Raw genomic sequence first — 9,805 nt, forward strand, 5'->3', positions numbered from 1 at the left:
GTATTAAATATAGCAGTTTCCAATGTTTTTATATCTCCAACATACAAAGAAAGATCCTATCTTGTATTGGAGAATAAAATAGCCAGAATAATTGTCTCCTCTCATATGATTGATATATAATTTTCCATTTTAGGAACAGATACGTTTCAGAAGGCTCACAATATACAGTAATTTATATCAATTTAAGACACATGGAAATATTTTCCCACAATTGGTTATTTTAATCACAAATCTACAGAGGTATAAACTGAAATGTACAAGAATCCCTTAAGAGATACTTATGCTATACATATGCTTACTAATCCCTACTTTGTTTGCTTTGCCCTGTTACCCTTGGTCATGTCCTTATTAGGGTTCTTAAAGAAAAAGGGTCCTGGTGGGTCTTGGGTTAATAACTATAAACAACGTATCCCCTTGTTAAATTTTTAGGGTTCTGAAACAGTCAAAAAATGCGCAGTTCAACTGCAATCTCCTCATCTGTACAATGTATGCGAGCAAGGAGAATTGTGGGAACGTGTGTAGTCTGTTTCTTGGCAACAGCAGGGTCACAGTTCAGAAGCGAAGCCAGGAAGTGATTTGATCCATAGGAGAAAAGAATAGTACAGGGTTGTAAGTTGCTTTACTTAAAACAGAACATTTGTATTTATTTACACATCATTAATTGCACTTTATTTATATACAAATGAAAAATGGTGTTAAAAAATTCACATTAAAGGGGTCCTCCCATGTTAAAAAAAAATTATGGGCATATATTATTCAAATAAAAAGCTTTTATATATAATTATCTCACTGTTTATCTCCTACAACATACACAACATTGCCAACCTCCTTTTTCATTTTTATTCTAGCCAAATATTTCAATTACAGTCATACACAATAAAAGTTATGCCAAGAGGGCTTAATAAAATTTGAGGGATGTACTGCTTTATAATAATATTACAGAGGTCTTTTATTTATTTAGTATCAAACCTGACACATAGGGGGAGATTTATCAAAAATTGCCCAGATGCCCATAGCAACCTATCAGATCTCTTCTTTCATTTTTCAGAGCCCATTCAAAAAATGAAAGAAGCAACCTGACTGGTTGTTATGGGCCACTAGTCAACTTTCCCTATTCACACGTTTAAAAAAATCTCCCTGATTGTCTTTAAAAAGTTTACTTTATGGTATTATAAGTAGATAACACATTTTTCCACTACTTGCCTTTAGTAATGGAAGGCCCTCTCCCCAACCTTAAAGGGGTATTCCCACTTTAGACATTTTATCCCCTATCCAAAGCATAGGAAATAAGACGTCTGATCGTGGGGGGCCCGTCGCTGGAGCCCCAAGGATGTCCCACATTAAGTGCAGAGCTGCGTCTCCAGGCTCGTAAACCGGAGGTTTTCGGGACTGTAGACGTGACGTAATGCCACACTACCTCGTCCTGTCACGCCTCCTCCCTTCATGTCTATGAGAGTGGGCAAAGCGCCCATTATGCCACCTCCCATAGACATGAAGGGAGGGGTGTGGCGTTATGTCTCCAGTCCCAAAAACTTCCGGTTTCCAAGCCTGGAGATGCAGCTCTGCACATAATGCGGGTGCTGCAGGGAGATCGCGGGGGGGGGGGGGGGGTCGTGAGGTCTTTGGATAGAGGATGAAAAGTTTAAAGATGGAATACCCCTTTAAGAGCTAAACTTTATGGCTCAGTCTCACAGTCCCCCCCCCCCCCCCCACTCAGGCTACACATTGAACAAAATACATGTCCTTACATACTCATTGGTAACATCTACACTTTAGCAGTCAATAAACAAGCTACGATGTATACTCTGTGAACACTTTAAAATACAAAGGTACAGTGCCTAGTCGTTCAGTAAAAAACAACAACATGCACAATGAACAAAAACAGTTACAAAAAATTAAATTAGAGAAATAGAAATGCTAATAAATTCTGGGTGGTAAGGTTTTTTGCTCTCAGAAACATGTGAGAACATGTTCACAAATCCAATCTTATTAGGTCTCCAACTTATGTAATTTGATGTGAATAAGGCTATCATTTCTATATCCTTAGGCACGGGTAGGTAGTTTCTTCTCTTCTTCCCGGGTCAGCCCACTGGCGTTTTATTTTCTAGGCATTACCCTATCTAAAGAATCTGTTTTCCACCCGTAGTTTTGAAATATTACATTATGCCTCTCAAATTAACAGTTTCTTTACAATTTTGACAATCAAATATTTTAGAATTCTGTAATTAATATATTTGACAACGTTTGTGTTTATTTTTTTACTATTAAAGGAAAACTGTCAGCAGTGTCATCACACTACCCTTTTGTTACAGGAAGGTAATGTGTGTGACATTGATGACAACCATACTCACGTGTCCGCGATCCATGCTTCCATTTTTCCAGTATCTTCATCTGTTCCCTTCATTCCACTGGCAGCTTGGGGTATGAGCGGGGCTTTGTGACTTCCCAACTGCTGTTTATCCGCTGGGCCCTGTTGCCAGCAAGCCTAGGGAAACAGCAGCAGTGACCTCACAAAGCTCTGCCCGTGCCCCAAGCCTGCCAGCCGAATGGAGGGAACAGATAAAGATACCAGGAGCAAGAATTGCGAACACGTAAGTATGGTTGTCATCAGTGTCACCCGCACTACCTGCTTGTAACAGCAAGTTACTCTGGTACTCTTTATATGTTACGACAAAAACAGAACAGTTATGGACAAGGGCCGGATTAGCCTGAAATCACTTTCCCTTAATTCAAGATCTTCTGGTAAGCAGCAAAAATAATTGAGACTAGTTGAACAATAAAGTCATGCTGTGCAGCCTTTACCACCCCCTGGTCATATGTGCACGTCATCTTGCTGGTGAGGTGGTACCTAAGTAATATTGCCGCAGTGTTGAGCTTCACAGGTTCAGTAGAAAAAGTGCTAATATAACATGTAGACAAGAGAGGAAAAGAAAAAACGGTGACTCACCAATCTTGCGTCTTCCAATTTCTTTTATTGGGTAAAATGCTCACATATATTCATAGGGAAGGGGAATACACAGGGGGGGATACAGAAAGGCCTCTATGTACCCCCCTGTGTATGTCCCTTCCCTATGAATATATGTGAGTATTTTACCCAACAAAAGAAGTTGGAAGATGCAGATTGGTGAGTCGTTGTTTTTTCTTCTCCTCTCTTGTCTACATGTGATTGATGCATTACTGTTGGAACCAGAGCACCGGCATATGTCAGAATTGCAGTATATACTCACACCCCCCATCAATCTCCTACCCACCTTGTAGTGCCGGGCCATCTTGCAGAATTAGAAAAAGAACTAAACCAAAAGATTCAAAAGGTAATCAGGGTTAGCTTAATAAGTAACTTTTAATCTATTCAAATAAAATTTAGCAAAAAGGAAAGAACAGGTGTGTGCATGTGATCCCAACACCTATTTAAAACTTAATATACAGACTATGGTCATAACACCATCAATATTCCGCACAGAGAGGGCTCTGCAGGGCCCAGCCAGCACAATAGTGCTGTCTATATATAGAAAATGAAACCACCAATGCGTTTCTACCACTTTATTGCAAGTGGTGTCATCAGGGAGGTGTCAGATAATAGAGAATATAGACCAAAGAAACCAGTAGGGTTATAGATGTTCAACCTGTAAAGGAAATAACATGGGCAATAGCAAATATCCTGTAAAGAAGAGGCTTTCCCTAGGATTCAGTTTATATGGTCCAGCTGCCTGTAAGGGAAAAGTTCTGCCCCAAGGATGTATCACATCTCATCAAAATTGCCACTGTCTTTTGTCGGTACTGTAGTTCTTTTTGTGATGTATTGGCATGCCCTACAGTTCCTGTATTTTTAGCAGCCTGTGGTGGGGGCTAGCCTGCCCAGCCAAGTTTGGATAGGTGGCTCCGGTCGTAGATGACTTTAGACCAATATGTCTCCTAGGCTCCGCCCCCACCTGTATGTTATCTGTGGGGTCAAGTCAACAGCGTCATGTAGGTCAGGATCCATTCTCAGGATTTCCCAATGCTGGGTAATGATCTTCCGTTTGTGTTGGGAATATATATCAAAAGTGCCCACAATCCTCATGGTTTTAGGACTGTCCAAGGATACCTTGGGAATCAAAAGATCATTTAATGCCTTGGTGGATGCTTCACGGTATGCCTGGCACAGTATATGATCGTGATAGACTCCCTGTTGAAATTTCTGCCTCATATCCTTTGTCTCCTTTCTATAGTCCTCCAGGCATGAACAATTCCTCCTGAGGTGGAGATACTTCCCCTTAGGGATCTCCCTTTTGAGGGGACCCATGTGGCAGCTCTCTCACCTCAGGAGGCTGTTCGTGGAGATCTTTTTACGATGGATAGTGCTCTGGAACACTCCATCACTGTCTTTAAAGGTTTTTACATTCAAGAATGTCAACTTGCTGGTATGAGTTTCGAAGGCAAAGAACAAGCCCACAGCGTTGGAGTTTATAGATTTGATGAGTTGTTCAAATTCACATTTGGTGCTATTCCAAAGTACGAATACATCATCTATAAATCGCAGCCAAATTAATGACATGTCAGAAAATTTCGCCCTCTTGTCACTAAACAAGATAGTGGCCTCCCACTAACCCAGGGTAAGATTTGTGTAGCTGGGGGCACTAGGGCTTCCCATAGCGGTTCCCCTGAGTTGGTGGTATATTTGGCCATTGAAAAGAGAATAATTTCTTGCTAGGACACATTTTAAGAGTTTGAGGACAAAGGCATTATGTTCCACAAAGTGTGTACCCCTAGTGGCTAAAAATATTTGACTGTCTGTAATCCAACGCTGTGGTGTATGGATGAATATAGAGCTTCAACATCTACGCTTGTTAGAATGGGGTTTTCACTAATTGAAATTCCATTGATTCTCTTCAATAAGTCAAGAGTGTCCCTTAGATTGGATGGAAGGGTAAATATAAGCTCTCTCAAGATTTTGTCAAGGTATATGCCCATGTTTTGTGCAATGCCACCTATGCCCAACACTGTTGGGTGGCCCTTCAATGGGATAAGGCCTTTGTGTATTTTTGGCAATGCATAAAACATGGGAATGACAGGAGAAGTGTTAAATATTCCAGCTCTTTAGAGTTGATCAGTCTTTTGTCGAATGCATCTTTAAGGATACAGGATTGTTCTTTACTGTATTGAGTTGTAGAGTTTCTGGAGAGGACCTCATAGGTCTCCTGATCCTCCAACAATTTCTTCCACATGCGTATGTATTTCGGTCTATCAAGTACAACAATATTTCCACCTTTATCTGAGGCTTTAATGATCAATTAGTCATTATTCTGAAGTTGTTTTAAAGCCTGTCTCTCAGGATAGGTTAAATTGTCAACTTGACCTCGACATCGGGGGATTTCAAATCTCAGGTCCCTGAGCACTAATTCGAGGAAAACATCTTTGCATGAGGTTTCACTTACTGGGGGTTACCCCCAAAAGGTTACGACTTTTGTCAATAGTATACTCAAAGACCATGTAGAACACAGCCGCTTAGTGCTCATCAGTGCTCTGTGTAAGCATTATGTCCTCTACTATGTAATACTTGAGGATGCCACCATATACTGTGCCCAATTAGTGCCCAACAGTACCCTGTGCACACATAATGACATGTATTGTACTGCATGCTATATCTATGTACATAGGATGCATGCCATTCAGGAGCATAAAAATGTTTGGGTGATAATATCCTTTCCCAGGCTCCTAATAAGCATATCTGCTTATAGCTGTGTGTGATTACAGAGTCATGAGTCATTACAAGGTCTGACTCTCACACACAGATTCCCCAGGCTCCTGAATGGCATACCTGCTTAGCACAGCCCTGACACCATAACAGGAACTATTATATGAGATTTAAAGTGTGTCTGTACAAAAAAGTGATAGAGCCATAAGCAGATATGCCATTCAGGAGCATGAAAAAGATAGGACAGACATTCTCACATTTTCTATGCTCCTCCTAAATGGCATATCTGTTTATAGCTCTATCAGTTTATGCACAGGCAAACTTCAAATCTTATATAACAGTCCCTGAAATTTACTAGTGACCATGTTGGTTGCAGTTAGAGATGAGCGAACTTACAGTAAATTTGATTCCTCACGAACTTCTCGGCTAGTCAGTTGATGACTTTTCCTGCATAAATTAGTTCAGCTTTCAGGTGCTCCGGTGGGCTGGAAAAGGTGGATACAGTCCTAGGAGACTCTTTCCTAGGACTGTGTCCACCTTTTCCAGCCCACCGGAGCACCTGAAGGCTGAACTAATTTACGCAGGATAAGTCATCAACTGCCTAGCCGAGAAGTTCGTGACGAATCGAATTTACTGTAAGTTCGCTCATCTCTAGTTGCAGTACTAAACAGATGTCCCCTTTAGGAGCCTGAAAAAGCTGGGGCATAGTGTTAAGCTGCCTGCTCCTTTATCACTTTATACCTAGGCAGTAGATACCATTTAGAATATTTGCAGGAACAGATGGGATTAGACACACACACACACACACTGCAGGAGCCAAAGTGAGGGGAACACTTGCGGGAGTGAGTAGTAATGGACAGAAATTTATCGGGAGCGGTAATGGTCACAAATGTATTGGGATTAACAAAACTGTCCTGAGACCCACTGCGTTCTCGAGTTAAAAGCTGGGAAGCGGGTAGAATTATGCTCCACAAAGCTCAACATTAATGTCCAGCCCCCTTACAAAATGTAAAAAGGTAGATCCTAAACTACGATGACAATGATAATGATATTTAGTTAATTATGGGCTGCACTAGTTATCTTCTAAAAGAGGAAAGATGATGTTGTAAGGTATTACTACTAAACAGTGTCTTCAAGCAATGACAAAAATACATTTCTATGTTCTGATCCCTGAAGATTTTCTCGATTCATCTCAAGCTATCGCTGAGCCCTTGGGCAAAAGAACATTTTTTTTACGCAACATGTAGGAAAATGATTAATTTATGCACAAAATGCAATGTAATACTGTTAAACCAAGATACAAAAAATGTAAAAAAATAAAATAAAAAGGTTCTGTTGAACATGTTCAGAATGGATTAACTATTTTGTCTAGACCCCAAAAATATAATACTGAGAATGTAGTAACGTGATTGTTTCTAGCTAAAAATCTATCTTTGCCTAGCAGAAGAAAAGAAAATGATTAGAATAACCAATAATACAACTCTGATCCTTTCTCCTGATATACAACTCTTCATGAGAGCTTAGAGATAAGCAAAACATAGAGGAGCTGTTTTTATAGAGAAGTCTTTTTATTTACGGTACATCTGTATTCTTACAAGTCAGGGCCTCCCAGGCCTCTATAAAGCTGCTGTTTGACGGTATGATTTATCGTAAGATATCTTAGTTTGAGAGCTGTATTATGATAATAGCTGCCTGAAAGTCATTTGCTATGTTTCTAGCAGAAGTAAATGCTCTTTTCATCACATTAGTGCAGGTGCAAATTAGCGCTACCCAGAGTGAACAGTGAACAAAATCAGTCTCCTTCCCCTCTGGCAGCTAACAATGTACATTTTCTGAAGAAGGAGTCAATATTGCCATGCTACTGCAGAGGCTCTGCCCCTTTCCTGACACAGAAAACTATTATCTACTGTGCAGTACACAGAGGATCACTATGTAGAGAATTGACTGTAGGGTCAGAGACTGAGCAAGTGTGTTCGCCAGAACTTGGCTTATTAGATGGATATGCACATTGTTATATATTTCAAGTCCCAGGTTGTGCCATACTGTGTCAGTAAATTACACAGTCCTGCCTTAGATTTGAAAACAATATCAGTTGTTTATGATCTTTACAATATGATATTTAATAGTGGGATAATCCCCTTTATAGATGAACTGTGGCAGTAACCATTACATATCTTGGGGGGGGGGGGGGGCATTGATTAGATACCTGTTTACAGAGTAACAATCAAGTCAGAGGGGGGAAAACGTTATCATAAAATGGGCTGTGTTTGCGTGTTGACTGTAGCGTGCATATTTAACCCCTTAATGAACACGGATGTAAATGTACGTCCTGGTGCGAATGTACTTTGCGCACCAGGACATACATTTATGTCCTGTACATGACCACGAGCATTGGAGCGATGCTCGAGTCATGCACTGCAGGTACTGGCTGCTATCAGCAGCCAGGGACCCACCAGTAATGGCGGACATCAGTGATCATGCTGATGTCCGCCATTAACACATCAGATGACAGATCATGGCATCTGCAGTAATGCACATGTTTAAATGGATGATCGGATCGACTGCGGTGGCGCCGCAGGGATCCGATTATCTAAAATGATGGATGGAGGTCCCCTTACTTGCCTCCGTCTGTCTCCTTGGGTTTTCTGCTCTGGTCTGAGATTGAGTAGACCAGAGTAGAAGATAGCCGATAACACTGATTAGTGCTATGCCATATGCATAGCACTTAACAGTATTAACAATCAAATGATCGCTCTAGATAGGGGACATAAAAAGTGTAATAAAAAAGGTTAAAAATATATATTTTTTTATTTGAAAAATACCCTCCCAATAAAAATGTAAATTGACCCTTTTTCCCATTTTACCCCCAAAAAGCATAAAAAATTATAATTTATAAACATATTTGGTATCGCTGCATGTGTACATGTCTGAGCTATCAAAATATGATGTTCATGATCCCCTACGGTGAACGACTTAAACTTAAAAAATAAATAAATAAAAAGGTCCAAAATTGCTGCTTTTTGTCACATCATATTTAAAAAAAATATATAATAAAAAATAATAAAAAGTTTTATATATGCAAATTACAGATCATGGAGCAAAAAATGAGCCCTCATATCGCCGCTTATATGGAAAAAAATTAAAAAGTTGTAGTTTGTCAAAATAGAGGAATTTTAAATGTACTAATTGGTTAAAAAGTTTGAGATTTTTTGTAAAGAGGTACAATAATAGAAAAGTATGTAATCATGGGTATCATTTTAACCCACAAAATAAAGAAAACATGTCATTTTTACCATAAAGTGTACAGTGTGAAAATGAAACCCTCTAAAATTAGCAAAATTGTGGTTTTCATTTAAATTTCCTCACAAAAAAAATAACGTTTTGGGTTCGACGTACATTTTATGGTAAAATGAGAGGTGTTATTACAAAGTACAACTGGTCATGCAAAAAAATAAGCCTCCTATGGGTCTGTTGATGAAAATATAAAAGTTATGGATTTTAGAAAGCAATTGACCTGGTCCTTAAGGTAAAAATGGGCTTGGGTTAATGAAGGGGGAGATCCTGCTGGCTCATTGCAACCATTCACTAAACATGCCCCCTTGTATAGCCTTAAAACTAGAGAGAAACTAATAAACCAAAATTATTTTCATCAAGAAGATGGTAATGAAAGGATGCACTCACCCGGGGGTCTTGATAGCAGAAGACTTTATTACATCAACGGTGTGACACGCAGTCGGGTAGGCGCAGAGAAACAACCTCGCAGCGACAAGCTGTTTCCTGTGCACAATGCGCACTTCTTCGGGCTTCTGATCTGCACAGCCGCTCACAGGTGCGTATTAAATAGACAATCACGGGGTTACCATGGCAATGTCTAAACAAATGCAAACGACAGACAGAACAAAGTAAAAACCAATCACAGGAATGGATTGAGATCCTGAGTATCTTCAAGCCTGAGTATCCAGCGCGCCTCGCATTGAAGTAACTTTTTATGTCTATCCCCTCCATTTTACGGACATTCCACTTTTTCCAGTCCAGCAAACTTTCAAACTTTACCGTCGCCACCGTGAGATTCGTTTATGTGGGAAATTAACTGTGGGGCACCTTTTCCAGTCTGAATGGATCTAAAGTGCT

At 39.9% G+C, this 9,805-nt stretch overlaps 1 long non-coding RNA gene across 1 annotated transcript; it reads right to left on the minus strand.

The window, feature by feature from the left end:
• Positions 1-211: 211 nt before the first annotated feature.
• On the minus strand, positions 212-9,540 carry LOC130357837 (uncharacterized). The gene is made up of 3 exons (XR_008889292.1): positions 9,356-9,540; positions 3,252-3,290; positions 212-523 (listed from the first exon to the last, which is right to left on the minus strand). It is a non-coding gene; the product is annotated as an uncharacterized LOC130357837 (long non-coding RNA).
• Positions 9,541-9,805: the final 265 nt, after the last annotated feature.

The sequence above is a fragment of the Hyla sarda genome, chromosome 2 (assembly GCF_029499605.1).
Source record: "Hyla sarda isolate aHylSar1 chromosome 2, aHylSar1.hap1, whole genome shotgun sequence".
Classification (NCBI taxonomy): domain Eukaryota; kingdom Metazoa; phylum Chordata; class Amphibia; order Anura; family Hylidae; genus Hyla; species Hyla sarda.